We start from the raw sequence: 20892 nt of genomic DNA, 5'->3' as shown, positions 1-20892 counted from the left end.
CTCCTTATGCAGCTGCTGTCCTACTGCAAATCTTCATAGAGCAGAGATCCTTCTGTTTATATTTTTGCTTGCAGTTGGCAGGGGTTGACAGGTTATCTGAATACTCTATCTCTGCCTATATTTGCCTACTTCTGATCTGTTGACAGTATAAGAGTGTCAATATTTTTTTCCTTGTAAGGTGATATAAGCAACTGCCTAACTGTTGACTCAACTGAGGATTACTAATTCCAATAGCTAGTTAACAAATCAGCCTACACTCCAGGGAGAAGGTAAGTGCCTGCCATTTCTGAAAGAGCCCTGGGAAGCTAGTAGTGATCAGTTGCTTGGAGCCCAGGGCTAAGCCAGGGTGGAGCACAATGATGCTCCCTTTGGGAGGTGGCTCACCTGGCCAAGAGATAACCTGGGTGGGGCAGCAGCAGGAATGGTGCTCCATGGGAAACTTATTTCTTCTTCCAGTTCTTTGGATGGTAGTTTCCAGTTACTTTGCAATTAAATTGTGGCAGGTAACTGTTGGATTTCCTTTCCTTCCCTTCTCTTAGCAAGCTTTTATAAAACTTATCCATCTTGCTTGAATCTCCTCAGAGAGAGAATAGAAGGGCAGGCCGAGGTGAAGGTTTGTAAAAATGTTTGCAGGGAGATTGCCAGCCCAAATCCCACCTGGCTGAGTCATAGTGAGGGTTTTTTTGCCATGTGGCAGCTGTGGAGTGCTTTTAAGAAATAGGCTGGTTCCATGTTGTGCTGAGCTATGTCTTCCTCCAAGCATACAGACATTGAATGTGCATAGTGTGTGCAACACCTGTGCCTGCTTAGTAGTGCTTCTACTGTAATTTTTATTTTTACTAATCTTTGGGATACCAGAAAAAGTCTCTGTAGAAATCTCCTGTTCCGTTTGTCTTTGTTTTAAAATGCTGTTGAGACAGCCATGAGAACGTGGCACAGGCTGGTTGTGTTTATCTGGCTCTGCTTTCTATTTGTTCTGCAATTATCTTGTGAAACACTGTGTATGCTTTTAGGCATGTTTTGTTGGGGTTTCTTTCCCAGCTCTGCTCATCCCTTTCTTTTGCACATATGCACTTACAGTTAATGTTTTCTAATGGAAATAAATCCTGCAAAGGTCTTGGGTTGAGGGAGAGGGAGGAGCTGTGTGTGAGCTCTTTTCATTACACTGAAAATGAGTGTTGATCAAGTTCCACTGGAGTATTTTCATGTAACAATAGCCTGGAGATGAGTTTTTTGTCTTTTTTTTTTACAGTTCTGCCATGAGTATATGCAGAATGAGCTCAAAATCTGGGTAAAAGATGTGGCGGTGGTGGTGGAAGATGTTCATCCTGGCAGTTTGGACACATATCCATATTGCTCTGTTAATATTCAATCTGGTGTCCCTAGTTTTGATAAATGTTTTTGTCAGCTTCTGTAAAAAACACCCCCATATTATCAAACCTATTTTTATTTTCCGTCCATGCTGAGGGACATCCATTCTGCCTACCAAGCTTTCACTTGATCATCCAATTACCCACCCGAATGCCCAGTGACACATGAAAAGCAGCTGGCAGCTCTGGGGGACCAAAGCCATAGTTTAGTTACAGGTACTTGTTCATTGCCACAAATTCTGGCTGCCTTGCTGCTTCCCACCACCTTTTACATGTAAAAGGACTTATCACATAGATTGACAAGACAAAGAGTGGGAGAAAGGAAATATTGTCACTGTTTCTCTGGGCGGGAACTATTGCCCAGACAATTCCATCAATGCCTCTGAGGTTGTATGAGGAGTCTGTAGCAAGCTCTGAACTGCAGTGGAGTGAGTGTGGGAACATCACCCCTCTCCTCTCCCCACAGCTGGGACAGTCATGGTGCTGATGTGACAGAGAGAGTTGTGCTCAGCCCTTGAACAGAGAAGTTTCTCAAGGCCCTCTGGGTCTGTCCAGAGACACAAACCTGCACCTTCTGGTGCCTCACTCTGTGGCAATTCCGAGCACTGAAACCTTCAATTTACAGACTAAACTGCAAAATAATCCAAGAACTGGATTTTGAACCACTTCAAGTCAAATCCCTAATTTGGATTAAAAAAAAACTTGATAGTTTGGATCTATTATTTCTGTTTCAGTGATTAAAAGGTTCTTATCCAAGCTGGTTGGGAAAACTATTTATTCCTTACCTTCTTGATGAGAACAAGTATTTCCCTGCTTATCTCACTCAAAATCATCTATTTCACATTCATCATCTGAATTCAATTAAAAATAACCTGCAGCTGTAAGTGTTAAGGGCTGTTTTTAACTGAACTCCCTTCATCCCAGAGCATGTGGGATTTCCCCCTACAGTTTTAAGAGCAGGTGGTCAGTGGGAAATTCCTATAAGCTCCTCAGTGTAGGGTTGCTCTTGGGGGCTGTTCTCAGAGTATCAGATGTGATTTAGCATTCATCCCTCCAAAGCAGAAGACTGATGACTTCCCCCCTCCCCTCTCTATCAACACTTGACACAAGCTGTGTGGAAAGGGGAGCTAATGGGATGCAAACCCATCCTTGAGTTTTCCAGAGCACGTGTGGGCCATTTGCAATAGCCAGCCAGAGCATCCTCCTGCAAATAAGTTTGTGCAGCCTGCAATACAGAGTAGGGGCAAGATGTGCCACAGAACCACTTTGGTTCATTTTGAACATACAGGATAGAAGTTCCCTGAAAACCTTGTGTGACTTGCATGGTTTATATCATGAAACAAAAGTGAATGGGTTTGGAGAGTATGTGAGCATTCATTCGTCATCCATCTCTTATTGTTAATGGGAAGCTTCCTGTTAAGAACTGGGTGAGGCACTGCCTTGCAGAAATGTGCACAAGCAGCGTGAGAGATTCTTGCTTTTGTTTCTACTTTGCGGGAACTGTGCAGAGTCTGCAGCTCTGACTGAACTTCTGCAACATCCACAGTGGAGACAGAACCTACTGTAGATGAGAAGACCATGATTTGGCTTGAGTTGTCTTAGCTTTTCTATCCCCTGTCACTTTTTCAGGAATCTTGGTAAAATGTCCTATGCAATTTTTTTTCTGTTTAATTAGAGTGATTTTTAAACTTTTTTTTTTTTTTTTTTTTTTTTTTTTTTTTTTTTTTTTTGTGGAAACTCAAGGCTCAGTGGTTTAACTCTCCTCTCTGACTAATAGCAGAGAAAAATGTTAAAACTTGTTACTCTTTCTTTTTATTCAACTTGGCATGTGAGGAGAAATAGTTTACTCAGAGGAAGTTTGGCAAGGGAGTTATCTTGATTTCATTCAAGGTCTTTGAGTGTTGCAGTGAAAATGGGTTTTGATTAGACAAAGTCAAAAGCCCTTGAAATTCTAGTATGTACAATGTAAGAAGGGGAATCCTTCTCTTGCAACTTGTCATCACTGTGTAAATTTGAGCTCTTGGTACCTCTTTCGCTGGCTTTGAATCCAAGAGCTGCTCTTAGAGAAAAAGGCTGTCTGCTGGTTTGCTTGGCAACATGGTCCTTCACCTGTGGTCCTGTGGACACTGTGCATGTCCCAGCCCACTCAAATAGGAGCATTCAGTGTGGAGCAATGCACCCCCCAACCTACTCTGAATTTGGGATCTGCGTGCACATTCTGTCATTTTTCATATAGCTTGAGAAACTCTATTTCTGCTCTAGCTAGGGAACTTGGTCTTCCCCTCCCCTGCTTCCTCTTCCCTTAATGCAACACGAAAAATGATACTAACTTAGAAAGGTACTTGGCATCCAAAATAACACATCCATATTGGAGCTTCTCCAAATTTACATCTCCAAAGCACCTAATCCTGTGCCCACTGATGACTGTGTTCAGCGACAGGGTGGGTGTTCCTGAGGTCCAGGGATGCACCTTTGCAGCCATTTCCTGGAGCACAGTGCAATGTTTGGCTCCCATTCCCATGTGTCCCTCCCAAAGCCCGGCTCAGGTAGGTTGTTTCATTGCAGTGATGCACAAGTGGTCACAATCAGAGTTACAATCACAAAACCCACCTTGTGTCATTTGTATTTTGCAGGGCTTTCCTTGCATGTGCACAACTGCTTCATGCGTCCCCAGGCCAGCTCTATCCCTGCAGCATAGGCTCTAGGACAGGAGCCCAGAGCTGCTTCCTTCTGCAGCAAAACCACCACCAGTTCCCTCTCACCCCAGTGGGAAAGCAAAACTTGTAAAATGAGTGCTTTTCCAGGCTCTCTTTCTTCCATGCTGAGACAGACTGTGACATTTTCAATTTTAACAACAGGCAACTGGGTTTGGTGATTGGCAGACAATGAAGTCAGATTTGCTACGGCTTTGTCTGGTGGATAATGAAAGGATGGTTTGTTGGGTTGGTTTGGTCTTGTTTGGGTTTTTTTCCATAACTTTCCCCTACTGCATTATCTTGAGGCTGCAATGTAATAATAAGCATTATATATGCAGAGCAGAGAGATCCCCTGATGGACAAAGGGATCCTCTGGTGTTTAATAAAATAGTCTCCCCTGTGGCCACTTCTCCTACATCCTAGTTTTATAGACGTTCTCATTAAGATTAATTTAAATCTGATGAAGTCTGAACCATTTCTTTCATCCTTCCCTTTAAAGAAAACAGAGCACTTGTGTTTTCTACCTACCTGATCACCAGGCAGCATAAAATTTGTAAGAACGGGGAATTTTCCTGAGCATCTATCAGCAGCAGTGGGAACTAGCCAGTTCCAAAAGGGAAGTAGGGAAGTTGTAAAGGCGGAGGGAGGAAAAGTGTGTTATTACAATGTTCTTTAAAGCTTTCTTGCAAAGACAGTACCACCTTCTGCTGTAACCTTTGTAAGAAGAAATGGAAACAAAGCACTCACACTGTCACACTGCACCAGACCCCGAAGAAAGACACCTTAACTGTTCTCTGGAGGTTTCTGCATGTGTGCTGTAGGGATGCAAACTGGAACTCATACTCCTTTTTAACTATGCTTGAGAAAATGGCTCAGTTCTTGCAAGTCTGTCCCTCTCTAGAGGCTTACATTTCCTGTCCTGTTCTCCAGCACCATAACATATCTCTCCTGTACAGAATGGTTTTATCCACTGATTCCTAGAAGGTCTTATCAGGTAAGAAGAACCGCAGCATCTGGATGTGGTTGGCACACAGATCTTGTCTGAGCCAAGGCCCCACTACAGCTATTCTTTGTCCCTTTCCATCTCTGCCTGATACCTCTTAAGGGATGTGTGTGCATCTCCTAGTGCTGTTTGAATCCCAAGCTCCAAGGCTTTACAGAACCATCCAAAGCAGTCCAGTAATGTCCCTTTAGTCTGTGCTGATCACATGGCAATTTCAAATGACTGGAGCACTTCACATTTTTGTGTAATCTCCTTAATGTGGGGGCACTTTGGGAGCTCTTGGATTGCAGGGAGTTCAGGGTAACTTGAACTTGTTGGAACACTGCAAGTTTCCACAGATCTGAACATGGATGTTTGGTGGGGTAAGGAGCAGCAATACTTGCCTGGGAAATGAGGAGGGGAATCAGTAGGTCCATTTGCCTTTCTTCTGGAGCAGGCATTTACTGAATGAGTAAGGACACTGGCTGTCCTAATAGCCACCTCATAGCTACCTTGGAGTGATGAAGGCACAGTGAGGTCTGCATGTGGTCTTTTTCAGAGGTGATATTTCAGATTGGAGTGGATAATGATGCTGCCTGAGAAAGTTAATGTAGGTGTTTGCTGAAGAATTGGACTTCATTTTACAAGGTTACTATTCAGTCAGGTTTTATTGACAGCCCATTGACACAGATTATTATGCAAATCCTCAGAAATGCTTATCTGTGGTTTGTCACTGTTGATCTATTCACCGTTATAATCTCCTTGCCTCTATAAATTTTCCTGCTTTTGGGAGATGTAAAATGTTACAGGAGTAAAAGTTATTTAGGTGTGGCAGTTACCCTTAGTTTCTTGCTCATTATATTTCCCAGTGATTTTTTTGAAAACATTTGGGTTTCTGGTAATTTAGTTAAGATTCAAAAGAATCAATTGATGACTAAAAACATGAAGCAGTTCTGATAAAAGAGATAGCTAAGGAGGTGATAATTCCAGCCTCAAAAAAGTGAGGGAAAGGGAAAGAGGAGTCCACTAACTAGTGAGTGACATGGAGAAAGTTATCCAGATGCTTCCTGCTCACTTTCTCTCAGGAGCATAAAAGTAAATTGCTGGCTGTGAAGTGCAGAACAATCCAAAGGAGAGAGCCTGCAATTTGCAGCTGTGCATTTCTTTCCTCTTATCAGAGTTGCTCTTGTCACACTGAGCCATAACATGGTGTAACTTGTTACTAGAGGAAGCTGTGAGTACAAAAACTCCTTCCAGTTTAAAATTAGGTAAATAATGAACGATATATGACTGGGTTATTAAATGCAACATTAACATCTCTGACTGGACTCTGACTATTCCAGTTTCCCAAAGCTAGAAAATATTAAAGAATGATAAAGTGCTGCAGGTAGGGTCCTGGTGAGTCTGGTGTGCTGTAACCCACCCCCTTCACTCAAGGATGAGCCTGGTCCCACTCCCTTAAGTTTTTCTCCAGGGTCCAACAGAATGCCAGAAAATGTGGGAGGTGAATTGCCCTGTATCAGCTGCAGGATGATGAGACTTGCAAGGCACCAGCTCAGCAGGAAAGGTATTGCTGTGGTTGAGATGCCACCATTCTCAAGTGGTGCAGAAGGAAGCCTGCACAGAAAGCTGGGTTCAGCCCTCACAGGGCAGATTTTCTGTGTCAGCATCAGTGGGGATAGGGTGATGTAATAAACTTCAGCCTCCCTCTTTTTTTTTGGAGAAACTGTATCTCCTCCTTGTCCTTCATCCTCTAGCTGAAGCCCAGAGCATGAGTCTTTGCCTTGTGTTTGTCCTTGGGAAATCACGAAGAGAATAAATGCTTAGCCCAGGCTGCAGGAGTCAGAGAAAGAGAGTTTGCAGGGTTATGTGGAACATCTGACCTGAAGTCCAAGAGGTTTCCTGTGTGCCAGCTACTCCCCAGGCCCGTGGGCATGCTGCTCCTGCTCCATGCTTGGTGGCAGGGTAGGGGCTGCAGATGAAGCCAGCGTCCCTGCCTCTGCTGACTCCTGGGAGAGATGTGAGGAAAAGGAGCTTGCTACCTTCAATAGCTAGACTGCAGCTGATTGTCAAAGGCAGACTAATTTAATTAGAGTTGAACTGGATCTTTATTTAATGAGATCTGAGACTAATTAATTTTTGGAGTCACAGTACGAAAGACGCTTTGTTCCTTTTGAATAGGTAATTAAGTGAGGCATATGCAGACAGTCAATGCTCTGCTGCATTTGCAAAGGGTTTGTTCTCCTTCTTATCTTCATCTTCTTTGTATAAGCACTTTGGAATTAGGAATTAATTGTTTTGTTGCTAATGATGCTGGGTATAATTATCTTGCTTTAGAATGATGGACTTTGTCCAAGTCATGGGTCATGGGTACAGGGCAGAAGACAAACTGCCCAGGATGATAAGTTGTCTTTGAACTTCCCAGTGCTAAAGCTACTTTTGCTCAGGAACAGAGTGGCCAGCTGGGATCCACTGCAGAGGGCAGGTGACAGCATTTTACAACACCAACTCCAGCTGGCTTTCCAGTGTGGACAGGTTGTCTTTCATGTGGTTTATCCTCACCTGGTTCTACCAGAGTAACATGGTCACACCACAATATTTAGCTGCCTGGTTCTCGGAGAAGGAGATTTTTTTGTCCTTTTTCTTTTCATTTGTAGTGGTGCTGTGTGTACCACTGCACTGGATCAGAACAGTTTGGCTGTTTTGATCCTCATGCCCATAAAAGCCTCAGGGGCTCCAATGTTTGCAAACACAAGGCAGCATCTCCTTAATTGAAGTGGCATTCATTTGCAAGCCAAGAATTAATATTTTGAGTTCTGATGTTTATGAATTAGTCTTGTGTGACTTGTTCCCCAATGGCACCAGCAAATAACCCACAATATTCAATATCTAGCAGGTCATTTCCATTAGAAAGCAAACTTGGTGTTTGAGCCCAGTATTTCTTAGCATGACCTTGATTAATCTTTTTCATTTGTGATGCTCAAGACAGAGGTTCATGGTCACTGGCAGCTGAATTAGCACATAGATGAGAACAACTTTGATTTTTCTGAGGACCATCCTTGTCCTGATTATTTTGTGGGCTCTCTTTTCTACCTCACTGCACATTTATGTAGATCATCTATACCTGGGGTATACATCTGTATGAGTCTGCAAGGAAACCAGGTGACATTCAAAAGACTTTTCATCCATGTGCACATGCTCTCTGTTGTAAAAGTTCACTCTTTGAAGGCTGTGGGTTGGTACAAGATCATGACTCTATGATCAGTTCAAGCCATTGACATAGTGTATGTACTAAAACTCCTGACCTCAGCTCGACCCATTAATCAAAAAAAAAAAAAAAAAAAAGAAAGAAAGAGAAAACTGTAACTTCTTGGTGACCCAACCTTATTGGAAAGAAAAGGAGTAGTTCATACTGACAATAGAGAGAAGCTAGGGCAATGAGAGTGTGTCCCTGTCAAGATACCATGCTGCCACATCCCTAGATTGATTTCTTACTTTTTCCTCTCATCCATATCTTTGGAGATCCATTCTCATGTTCCAATGTCTTTCCAGGATCACAGCAAAACCTCTTCCAGAAGGCTGCTCCAGAATGGCACATATTTCAGACTTGTAGCACAAACAGGGAATGCACTGCTAAAGCATTTCTGCCAACCCTTGTTTCTACACCTACATTTTCACCTTTGGACGAGACCTGTGCTCAAACACATCTTCAAAGAATCCCTACAGCCTTAACTTTGGGACTGCAGCCTATCCTCTCTGCTGGGATCTGTCTGTGCTGAATGCAATCTGCTATAATCACGCTTTTTAAACTTTCATTGCTTAAGGGCTGCTTTCCTATTCCCTGACAGAGTCATTAATTTTTTCCTACTCTTATGAACTTCTTTCTACACTTTCAGATAGTCCAAACCTCTTGGATTTTCTTCAGAAATTCCCCACAAGAGGCATCTGGTGCTCTTGCCTGTAGGGCACTCTCTAACTGCAGGCAGTCGCCTGTGTTAGCTGGCTGCCAAAATGGCAAGACAGTCCTGGCAAAGTTGCTCTCCATTTCATTGAGACTGGAGCCCAAGAAAGCCATGCTGGTGGCCACACCAGCTGTGTGCCTGCTGCAGGCAACCTTGGCCCACATGGCTCTTGCAAGGCACGGGATGTTTGGAGAAAGGAGCTGCTGTTCCTTTGATTCTTTCCATGTGGCAAACAATCAGTGACCACAGGGCTCTTTGCCCTTTCTCTTACCCTTTCCAGCTCCCTATCCCAGCTCTGCCCCTCTCCCTGCTCCTGTTCCTGCACTTCTGGGAATTCTTGAGCTGCCTTGGGCACGGAGGGGTGCATCAGATTTGCATTGATGTGGCAGTGTGGGAAGGCAAGGTGAGGGTGCCGAGAGCTGGAGCAGGAGAGCCTGAGAGCAGGTGCACTGTGGTTAGGGCATATGACTCTATCCATTTAACCACCTCTGAGCAGGTCTCCACCTATTCCTCCCTCTCCTTTTCTGGAAAGTTACTGTAACTTGCATATTTGTGATGCTTTCTGCTGCTGCAAGCAGGATGACTTGTTTGCTGCTGTCCAGTCACCTGCAAATAACTTTCTTTTGGTCAGCTGCACCATCTGCTGAATGGCTTCCCTAGCCTGCTTTGCACAGTTCTTGACCACTGTGAAGTGCAGGAGTTTCTCCTACAGTTTATTGTAAATCTGACCTGAGATGACGGGGAGTGCATCGTGAGGCAATCTCTGAGCACAGAGCTGTGCAGGATCAGACCTGGCTGGATGGAGAGGATGGCAATGCAGTGTTTGCAGACAGATGTGAGTCCCTGTCTGGCCTGGACTAAAGCCAGCACTAGACTGAGCCATGGCCATGCTGGTGCTGGGTATTTTGGTCTGGGGTCTCAGCCAGACCCAAATAACTGCACAGTTTTGGGTCCTGAGCTGAATCTTACTTGGCTGAGGCTGAGCTTGCCATGGGTCTGCTCAGAGACCAGCAAGAGAGCTCAACATAAAAATCCCACAGACATGGCAAATTTGTCTACAGAATCTAGTAGTTGATCCATCCAGAATCCTCACCATTAATCTTCATCTGCCATCACACATCTTGAGGTCAACAGTGTTGAGATCAGCCAAAATCAATATAATTCTACATTCTGAGTGTATCCTCAGTGCAGTGCAGCTGTCCTTGCTATGCAGGGAGCATAACTTAATCTCCCAGAGCGACGTGTTGAATTTATTGCTTGGGATGTACAGTGAACATAGAGGGGTGGGTGGGGAAAATCCAGGGGTTTAACTCAGAGTTTGTGCTATATCTGTGAGTAAGGACATGCATCTGACTCAAAGCAGACAGCTCCTGTTTGGGCTCCTGTCTTCCACTGTGCTGCTTTCTCCTTTCTTGGGCTTTGCAGTACAGAACTGGCTGGCTCAGGGGTGTCGTAAAGGAAGATCAGGAACATAAATCATATTGAATAAATTGATCATGTGTGGGAAGAAAAGCAAGTTTTTATCCTTTTATGCAAGGGGAGGGGGGGTTCACTCAAATGAAGAGATTGTTTCCCTTTAAACTTAGTTCTTGAAAAATTCTGCAGTGAATTATTTAATGTCCTTCAGCAGATCCCCTCATCTGGCTTCTTAGCAGGCACTTGCTCAGAGTGTCCATGTCAGCCTCAGCACAGGGAAAGTTGCTCACAGTTCTGGCTCCTGTGCTAAGAGGGATTTCTGCATACCTGTTCCCCGGGCTGCTCGCTTCCTGAGCACTCCCCAGGGCATGAAAAGTGGGAAAATACAAAAAAGGGAAAGATACAGCTGGAGCCTGTTAATTGAAGTGAAAACAATGTCCTGGTGGCAAAAACCTTACTTAAGTCAGTGAGAGTGCTTTTGTGACTAGAATAAGGACAGTTTCAGCCCAGACCTGGATCCATGTGTCCTGTTTATATTGCTTTTGGGCCATTTAAACCTCTGCTGTTTATATTTAGGTTTTGAACCTCATGTTGCACCCTCATTCTTGGCTCTGGTCACTTCTCAAATGGTTCCTGAATGCAACATCAAAGTCCAAACCAAACAGACCTCTGTGGCAGAAAGGGAAGACACCAGTTTTCAGGACCTTTGCAGAGAAAAGTAAGACTGTGCTTTGCCCAAGGGCATAACTCCACATACGGCTCTGGAAAGCTTCAGGAGGTCTTTGGAGAAAGCTAGACTTTGTTCTGCTTCTTCCTTGAGGCTGAAGCAACTGATATTATTCTGCTGTTGCTTTCCTTATGGCCTAAAGTTGAACTAGAATGACAGAGCAGGATTTTCTGGCTCTGGTACCAACTTCAAGGAAGTCATCATGGAGAGTGGCTTCTTTTCATGCATGGTGTCTCCTGCAGGGTTATTCTCAGTGTGCATGTTATCACCTTGTGTGATATATAATCACCCAGAGGCTAGGACATGCAAGCACATGGTTATGAATACCCACAGAAACACTGAGATCCCTTGCTCTGATGCCAGAGATATATACTTTGACTCTGGACTCTATTATATTCTCAGAACCAAACCACTCAGCAAACCTGCCTCGTGATTCCTCTCAGCCCTGTCATAATGATTTTAGAAGAAAACCACAAGAAACGTGGTGGTTTTGGGTTTTTGTCAAAGCACAGCAGAAGAGTGTTGGTTGATTACTTTTTTAAAATTCATTTTAACATTACATTCAGAGTGAGAGTCTGGGCGTATACCTAAATGTTAAAAATGTAAAGAGGGTCTTACATATAATTGTGGTGAGAAACCACTGGATATCATTTGAAAACTTACTGTGGATGCGGGATACGAGATAATTTAAATATAACCATGTGAAATCCCACCATGGAAACTGTAGTGCTTCTGGGTTACTCTACCCTTTCTTCGCTTTCTCTTTTGTCTAAAAAGCTCTATTTTTCTGGTACACTAACAAATACAAACATTCACATTTCAGTTCTGTGAATTTAACCTTTTCTTCTCCTATCCTCTGTGTCTGTGCTTTCCCCAGACAAGCACACAAACACAAAATAGCCCACGGCCTGTACCTGGAGAGGATGTGCCCTCCTCTCCACAACTGGGCATGGACACAGTTGCAGGCAGCTGCTGTGAAACCAAATCTTTTTGTGATGAATAACAGCTCTGGAGCTCAGCAGGCATCTGACTATGACTGGTGAAGGGATTGCTGAGGTCAGTGGCGGCGTGTGCAATTACAAAACACTGGGCAGTTGTCCAGGTGGTTGGTGGAGGCACAAGCACAACCCTACAGCTATGAGTGTGCTTCAGGCTCTGGACAGGGCAGGGTTCAGGACAGGGGAGTGTGGTGGTGGCAGCTCAGGCAACTGCAGCTGTGTCTTGTGACAGTGAGCAGAGCTGTGGGGAAGGTGACTGAGAGACTCCAGTGTCTGTAGCAAGCTTCTCCTCCTGGGCTATCCAACAGCCTATGGGCAAAGACAGCCAGCCCCAACTGTGCAGGGAGAGTTTACCATGCTCCCAGCTAGGCCAGATGTGCTGCTCTGGATGGTTGGGGCATTATCATGCCTTCATCCAACCCTTTCCTCTGCTGAGATAATTAGTGTTGCAGCAGGTATGGAACACAATGGGGACTTTGCCTTCAGATGCTGCTGACCACAGTATGATGAAAGTATGAAGAAAGGTCCTACCTTTCTTCATGTGTATCAGGAGCTGGCCCATGAAGTGATAAAGCTGAAACACTCACAAGGACTTACCCTAGTAGGATGTGTGTGGTGTGAGAACACCCAGAGCAAGAGGAGCCAGGTGGGCAGCTGGAGTTGAAGCACCTTTAGCATCCACACCAAAAAAGCCCAGAATTATGTCAGAGTCCTTTCCCAATGCTGTAACTGCTGATTCATCAGGTGTTCTGAATCGCTCATCTTTCTTTTAAGTCCTTGTGGGACAGGAACATCTGGGTTAGAAGCCACCAGCAGGTAGCACTGCTGTGGCCCTCTGTGCCCTGGCACAGTTAGAAGCCACCAGCAGGTAGCACTGCTGTGGCCCTCTGTGCCCTGGCACAGGGAAGTTTACAGTCCTTCCAAGAGGTGTGACACAGCAAAGGCCTCCTGAAGTTAATAACAGGATCTGTTTCATGTGCAGAGGATCCTGTCCTCTTCCCCAGTGCTTTAAAAAGGAGTGCAAAGGGCCCCGGTGAAGCCAACCTTGCACACCATAGATGGAGCTTTCTTAGATCTCTTTAACGGTTGGAATTGTGAAATATTTGTTGCATCTGTAATTAGGGAGTAGAACAGATGGCTAAAGCTTAGTTATAATTAAAGTCTAATGCACAGGAAAATAACCCAATGCAGCCGGTGATTCAGCAGCAACCAAAGAATTTTAATTCTTTCTTCGCTGGGCTTAAGCTTCAATTGTAGGAATTGGGACTTCAGGGAAAGTCTGTTGCATCACTTATTACATAGGGACATGGCTTTATATTAAAGGATGGTGTGGAAATATTTGATTGCTATGTATTAAGTTATATTGTGTGGTCTTGCCTACCTTAGTGACTGGAAATCATGTGTGAAAAAGGCATGTGAATTGTTTTAATAATACAGAATCTGCCTGCTGCAATCCATATTAGAAGAGACTTTCTTAAAACCTGTCTGCCTAGTCATTGATTGCCAATGCTTCAGGTTAAGGTATTTGGAAAGAGGCAATAATTAGGTGCCCTTAGACAGGAATATATTTTATTTATGAATCAGTTTTGAAAGGAGCTTTCAGAAATATCATTTAAATCACATTTAGCACCACTTTTAAGTAGAGACCTCATGGCATGAGAACTGGAAGCAATTGACCAAGCTTCTCATTTCCTGATACTCAGGGGACCAGATTAGGAGTTAGCATCAGGCAAAGAAACATGGAGTGGTGTTACTGTGAGCTTTGCAGACTCTGGAAATGGTTTATATGTTTGGGGTTGGTTTTTTGCACCCTACTCTTATTAGAGCAGAGGGAGGTCTAGAATACATCCTGCCAGAGGTATGTGAAGCCAGCTCTCCCAGAAGGAGAACATGAGCAGCTCTGGATCATTCCTGGAGACTGGAGAAAACATCAGAGAAAAGTCCTTTTGAGCATTCCCCTTCCTCATCTTCTGAGTAGACTTGCTGGAAAGATTCACCTGTATCTACTTGGGAAATGGGGACATCCATTGGTACATTAATGATGCACTTGCTGGGGCTACAGCTGCCTGAGAGGTTTGAGAGGCATCCCCTCTTCCCTTTGCAGCAGGCTGGAAAGAGCAGTATTAAGTGACAGGTTTTTCTCAAAGCTGTCATCAGCCTTGCTCTTTCAGAACCTGTCCCAGGAGGACCTGGGTGGCATCTCTTTCATAGTGAGCATGAAAGGAACAAGGAATGCCAGTTACTTGATATTTACTATGGATTATAGGCATGCAGACAGCCCATAACTGCTCAGTGGCTAATCAGCATCCCTTGCATTTTGATTGTCCCTCAGTGCTGTCTTAAGCTACTGCAGATTTTGGTGCAGGAGTTGTGTGTATTCTCTCTGGGCTCCACAGGACTTTAAAAGACGCCACATTTAGCAGAGTTAATGCTGGGACTCCCTTAGCAGGAGGCAGGTAGTGTTAAGGTTTTTGAACTGATACTGTTAGAGCAACTTGTGCCAAGCTTTGGAGCCCTACCCTTAAGGGTGACTTTGAAAAAAAAAAAAAATCAAAGAAAACCAACACCAACAAAAAAAGCAGGAATATTTCCCATCTCTGTACTTGTCTCAAATGTGGACGTAGGGGATAAAATACTCTTGCTCTTCAGAGCTAGAGCACTCCTGTAAGACAGAGCTCATCTCTGCTTTCACACCCACAGAGACCATGGTCTCTAAGTGAATCTGGAGCAATCCCCTGGAAAAAGGTATGGAAACTTAATGACCACCACAAAAAGCAGGATTTGGCTTATGCAGCCTTTTGATGGATGGCATTAGAATGGGGAATAGAGGGACCTAGCTCAGTTTCACTAAAACTCATGCCTGCAGGACTTTTCAGGTAAGCTAACATGCAGGGAGAAGAAAAAGCACCCTTATTCACCCTTATCCCTGCTCTGGAGTGTTTGTGACCTGTTACCCCCTAAGACAACAGCAGTGAGACTTGGCAGCAAGAGGGTCTGTGGAGCACCTTGGAGCCAGTCCCACGGGTACCAGGAGTTTGGGGTGCCACTGCCCAGCTGCCAATAAAGCCATGGCAGGGATCACTGGATAGTAGGGATCCTTGGTGGCAAGGATCACCAGAGGGCAGGGATCTCCAGAGGGCAGGGATCCCCATTGACAAGGATCACCAGAGGGCAGGGATCACCAGAGGGCAGGGATCCCCGGTGACAGGGATCACCAGAGGGCAGGGATCCCCGGTGACAAGGATCACCATATGGTAGGGATCCCCTGGTGACAGGGATCGCCGGTGACAAGGATCACCAGACTGCAGGGATCCCCCGGTGACAGGGATCGCCGGTGACAAGGATCACCATATGGCAGGGATCCCCCGGTGACAGGGATCGCCGGTGACAAGGATCACCATATGGCAGGGATCCCCCGGTGACAGGGATCGCCGGTGACAAGGATCACCAGATGGCAGGGATCCCCCGGTGACAGGGATCGCCGGTGACAAGGATCACCAGATGGCAGGGATCCCCCGGTGACAGGGATCGCCGGTGACAAGGATCACCAGATGGCAGGGATCCCCCGGTGACAGGGATCGCCGGTGACAAGGATCACCAGATGGCAGGGATCCCCCGGTGACAGGGATCGCCGGTGACAAGGATCACCATATGGCAGGGATCCCCTGGTGACAGGGATCGCCGGTGACAAGGATCACCAGATGGCAGGGATCCCCCGGTGACAGGGATCGCCGGTGACAAGGATCACCAGATGGCACTGTTACGCGCACTCGCAGTAACTCACTTTCCCGCACGGCGCTGCCTCGGAACAAGCAGCACTGCCGAGGTTTGAAAGAGGCTGATTGTTGGAAACTAGCTATTGGTTCTCAGTCTGCCCACAGTGTTGCTGCCTGGGGGAGATTTGATCCCCTCAGAAGGAGGGACTGGGCTCCTAAAAATGTAGCATTACCTGTGTGTTGGGTACCTCTTGTTTTAGCCGTGTTTCTGATGGTGTCACTTCTGGCAGCCTCACCTCCCTAGGATGAGCAATGCTGGCTTCTGCCATCCCGCGGCCGTGGGAAAATTACCCTGGTTTGAAAAGCTGAAGGCTGAGTTGGGAGTTTGGGACAGAGAGTTATCTTTTGCCTGCTTCAAGGGTACAATGTATGACGTGCTTAGGCTGAGTCACAGCAGAAATTGTTTCACTTTGGAAAAAGTGAGGTGCGAAGATTTGATCATATCACATGCGAGGCTTTGGTTTTTTTCAGGGATGCATGTATGGTTATTAACATCAAAGCACAAGGATGGGGGTAATGCAAGAGACTCTCTTTTAGTTGTTATCTTCTCCACAAAGACATGAAACACTGGCTCTTCAGCTTTCCTCAGCTTTGCTCTGAGACAAGAAAGAAGGTTTTATTAACTTAAGTGACACCAAACTCTCATTCTGTGCCCATGTACTGTACTGACGCTGATGAAGTGGATTTTGTGCTCCATCCTGAGGAGGATGGACCAGCTAGCAGAGTTGATCCCCATTCCTAGTGCTTTTTCAAACTGTAAGCCTGGAAAAGTACCTGTGCCCCCAACTGCAGGCATTCTTGGGCTCTATCTCCAGCACAGACAGGAGGGAAATTACTACCTATGTGAACACACCCACCTTAATGGCGAGCTGGGTACTGCTGGCTGGGGAGGTGTGGAAGTGCAGGCTTTAGCAGAGGATGTGCAGGTTTGCAACCAGGGCTTCCATCGCTAGTGGTTAATGCTTTAGGGATTTTTGTTTTAATTGCTACTGTTCTTGAACTGGCTTTAATCCCATTAGTTCAGGTATGCCTGCAGGAGCTGTGCTTGCACCTTGGATTGCAGGAGAGACATAGCCTTAATGCTGGGAACTAGAGCTCTGCCAGCCAAGCAGTGAGTTTTTGTTGTATCCTGTTTGAAAATGAGAAATTTTTTTGAGACAAATGCTTTTGCTTTGAGGATTTATTTTCTGAAGCTGCCAATAGGGCAGAGAGGTTTCTACTTTTGCAGAGCAGGCAGGAGATGGGAAAGTGCAGGAACAGCAGGGTTGATGGCAGCAACATGACATTGCTACAATTCAGCTCATCTCTGACTCACAAGGAAGAGTCAGAGGCTGTGAAAGATGAGTGATGCAGCAATAAACTCAGTTTACTACATTTCTGTGTCTTCCATCGAGGCTGACAGTAAATGCTCTCTCGTTAGGAGCTTTCTCTCGGAATCAATCTCTCCACACAGACAACTTGATTCAGCAAATCTTTTGCTTTGCTTCACGTAGAGGAAGCCTCTTCTTTCATTTGCTGCTGGGCTGGTGCTGCTGCCTGTCACCAGCACTTCAGTAGCTGATATCCCGGAATTCTGTGAACCAGCCTCTGCGGCTTCTGATGTGAACACCTGGGTGATATGAGCAGAGCGTGAGAAAACTCTGGGATGGGTCTGTGGTGAGAGGATGAGTGTGAGCCTGTGCTAGAAAACTAATGGGAAATTGCAGGGAGCTCTGGGTCCTGCCCTCCTTCACCACCCCCTCCACTGCACAGCAGGGCTGGGGCAGACCTTCACCCACAAGGGATGTGGTCACCGAGGTTCCTATCCCCAACCTGGGCTTGACCCTACAGGGTGTGACGACATTCTGTGTATTTGTGGCACGGTTCTTGCCAGAATGCCAGACGTGTCATGTGGCAGCTGAATGGGGAGACCAAGCCTTCCACCTACACAGCTCCTGCCACCCCTTTGATATGCAATCCTGACCCCATGGCAGGGGGTTGCCACCTGTCCTGGGGCGCTCTGGCCTCCAGACCCACTTTGGGCCGGGCTTGGCCCCGCTATGTCTCGGGAACGCCTGGAGACGTGGTGCAGCTGCGCTGATGTCAGGGAGGGAAATTCCCTCCTCCCCACCCCGGGTGGCAGGAGTTTCCCTGTGGGAGTTCCACAGTGGCCTGCCAGCTCTCGAGGACAGGGCAGGCTCTCCTGGGGCCAGAGCTGGGAGAGAGCCTCCTTTTGGCCTTGTTTCTGACTTATCACTATAGTCACTGCTCTGTGTCTTACCTTCTTCACATGTGCCTGAATAACCGTAAGGCTTGGCAAGGGAGATGCAGCAATATTGCAGATCTGGTCTCTCAGACCTGTTTCTTTTTGCTCCCTCTTCATAGAGAGAATTGCCCTGTTTTCCAGTAACAGTGGGAAGAAACCTCCTCAGTGCCCATATCTGCTCTTCACTGATGGCATTACCCTTACAGTTAGTTTTGTTTGGTGATTCCTCAAAGGGGAGAATGGAGACTGCATCTTCCAAAACACGTTCAGCTTCAAGTCTGCTCCTATGCCATCTCCTTCCAGCTACTCGAAAACAAGAGGCAAAAGTTCCTGCTGCCCCCACTTTTGGAGAAAGAAGACACAGTGTGGCCCTCAGTGGTGGCAATGTCTTCAGGAGAGGGGACATCCATAGCTGAACTGAGGCTTAACCAACAGACTGTGACATAGGAAACTACACCTCTGAGGATCTTGATGGGGCCATCAATGAGACAAAGAGGCTGATGGATTAGAAGTGAGGCCAGCCTCAGGCGAGCTTTTTGACTTGGCCTGATCCCATGCAAACACAAGGAGCTGGTGCTCAGGGGAAGCCCAGAGCACAGCTCAATTAACCTGCTGAGATGGATGGTCTGGTCTTCCTCCTAGAACCAGTCTCTGCCCTGGGACTTGGAAGGTGGGAAAGGCTGAAGTAAAGGATGCCACTACATGTCCCGTGGGAGCTGGAAGTCTCCATAAGCATGTGGAAGAACAGGAAAAGTGCAGAAAGCGCTTTGCTGCAAGCTGTGGGGTTGGAGTAGAAAGGGAAGCAGTGGGAAACTCCTGTTGTAGCTGTTCTGAGTTACTTGAAAGTATTAATAGTTTCAGGGTTGCTCAAGCAGAGAACTATGGCATGCCCTGAAAAAACTACCAAATAAGTGATGGTGAGAGATGAGAACATGGAAGACTCCAGCTTTTCCCCTCTGAAGCAGTCAGTCTTCCAGTCCCTGTCATCTGAGTCCCTGCTGAGACAAGATCCTGGGGACAAACACTCAAGAAGTGGTTTGTGACTCAGTGAAAACATCTGTTATCCCTGAAAAGGAAAACACCAAACTATACTGACCTTTGCTGTGAGTGGATGATGCTCTGACACTACAGATGTGACACAGGAGACACCGAAGGCAACCAGACAGCTCTGAAAGAAGCTCCCGCTGTCTTGTTGAGCAGGGCTGGAATAGCGTCCTGTCCTTTGTTTCCTCCTAACTCTGTGTAAGCTGTTGATGGCCAGCCTGAGGATTGTGGAGGGCTCCAGCTGTGTCATATTCACATGGAGATGGCAGCTTGAAGCTGGTGTGCATTTTAGAGTTCACAGTTGTTGGCACTGAGATGTTCAGGTTTAGCTGGAGCAGGATGTGGAGAGTGGTACATTAGGACACCTTTGCCATGTTCCCTCCAGATGTGCCTATAAGGTTGTGCTGGACTGCTTGCTCACTGGATTGTCATGAGTCCTGGGCCCACACTTGGCCATCAGTGACCAAGCATGACCTGCACAGATGTTGCACAGATGTGGGGAGATGCTACCTCGGGCCCCACCAGCAGGTCTGTGCTAACACAGGCAGGGCAGTGCCAGCATGGGGGGCCTGGGGTATGAGTGCCCTTCTCAACTGCTTTGTGTTTGCCCTAGGGACAAGAAGTACTGGGGGGAAGGGGCAGGATAATGTGTAGAATTGTGGTGGTTTTATTTATTAGTTTATTTTTAAACTTTGCTCTCCTCCCTGTCCCTTGTCTCTCAATATGGAAGGTGCAGGGGGGGAGGCTAGGATGAATCAAAAGCCAGAAATCTGACACTTCTGGAGCAGTGGGATCAGAAATTAGCTGGAGGCAAAATCTGAATTCTTAAGGAAGCTTTTCCCACCATCACAGCATTCAGGTGGATCTTCCAAATCCCGTGAGGGTCATAGTCCTATTTCCTCTTTCCATTCACAGGAGTTACTTAAGAGTTGTCTTTACTTACTCCTGTTCATACAGAAACTAAAACCTTAATTCCTTTGAAACCTTTAAACATCCCTAATATTTAGTTAAAATTGAAAAATGTGCTCAAAAGGCATGCTGATGTGACTTTCTGTTGCCTTGGATTGCCAAGCTAAAAACATTTTATTGCTGGTAGGAGGGAATTATTTCCTTCTTGTTAACTTTTCCTAACAAAAAAATCCCCAAATATCCCACAGACTCCTTGCTCTTAAAAGAAATTAATTTTAACTTAAAAAAACCCCAACAAACCAACAAACGACCACAACCACTCCCCTGGAAACCCCGAGCTGCGAATGAAACGTTTCATCCCCTGGCGCAAAGGGTGGGTCTGATTTCGGGCAGATCCTGAAGCCAGCAGTTGCAAAGGTGGCTCAGAGCAAAGCCGGCATCTTCCTGTCTTCTCCAGCTCCAAGTGGTTCAGAGGTGCCCGGAGCCATGGAACAGGACTGGAGGCGCAGAGATGTCACTGCCTCTCCCTTGTGCCCTTTTCAGGACTGGGGCTGCTCACAGGCATCCTGGCCCTGACCTCGGGTGCCGGAGCGGAGACCATCATAAATCCCCAGCAGTCTCCTCCCGGGGATATAAATGTTTGCCTCTGCTAAAAGATAATCTCCTGGTCGTTTCAGTGTCAGCTTAAGTCGAGAGAGGGTGCACGGAGGGGTAACGGGAGAGTTTCCCACAGCTGTTTCCTGGCTGTTTGTCTCCTGCAGACGTGG

Source organism: Chamaea fasciata, unplaced genomic scaffold (assembly GCF_029207755.1).
Source record: "Chamaea fasciata isolate MVZ Bird 193981 ecotype frontalis unplaced genomic scaffold, bChaFas1.0.hap1 SCAF_11, whole genome shotgun sequence".
NCBI lineage: Eukaryota > Metazoa > Chordata > Aves > Passeriformes > Sylviidae > Chamaea > Chamaea fasciata.
Note: the sequence above shows the minus strand (reverse complement) of the source record.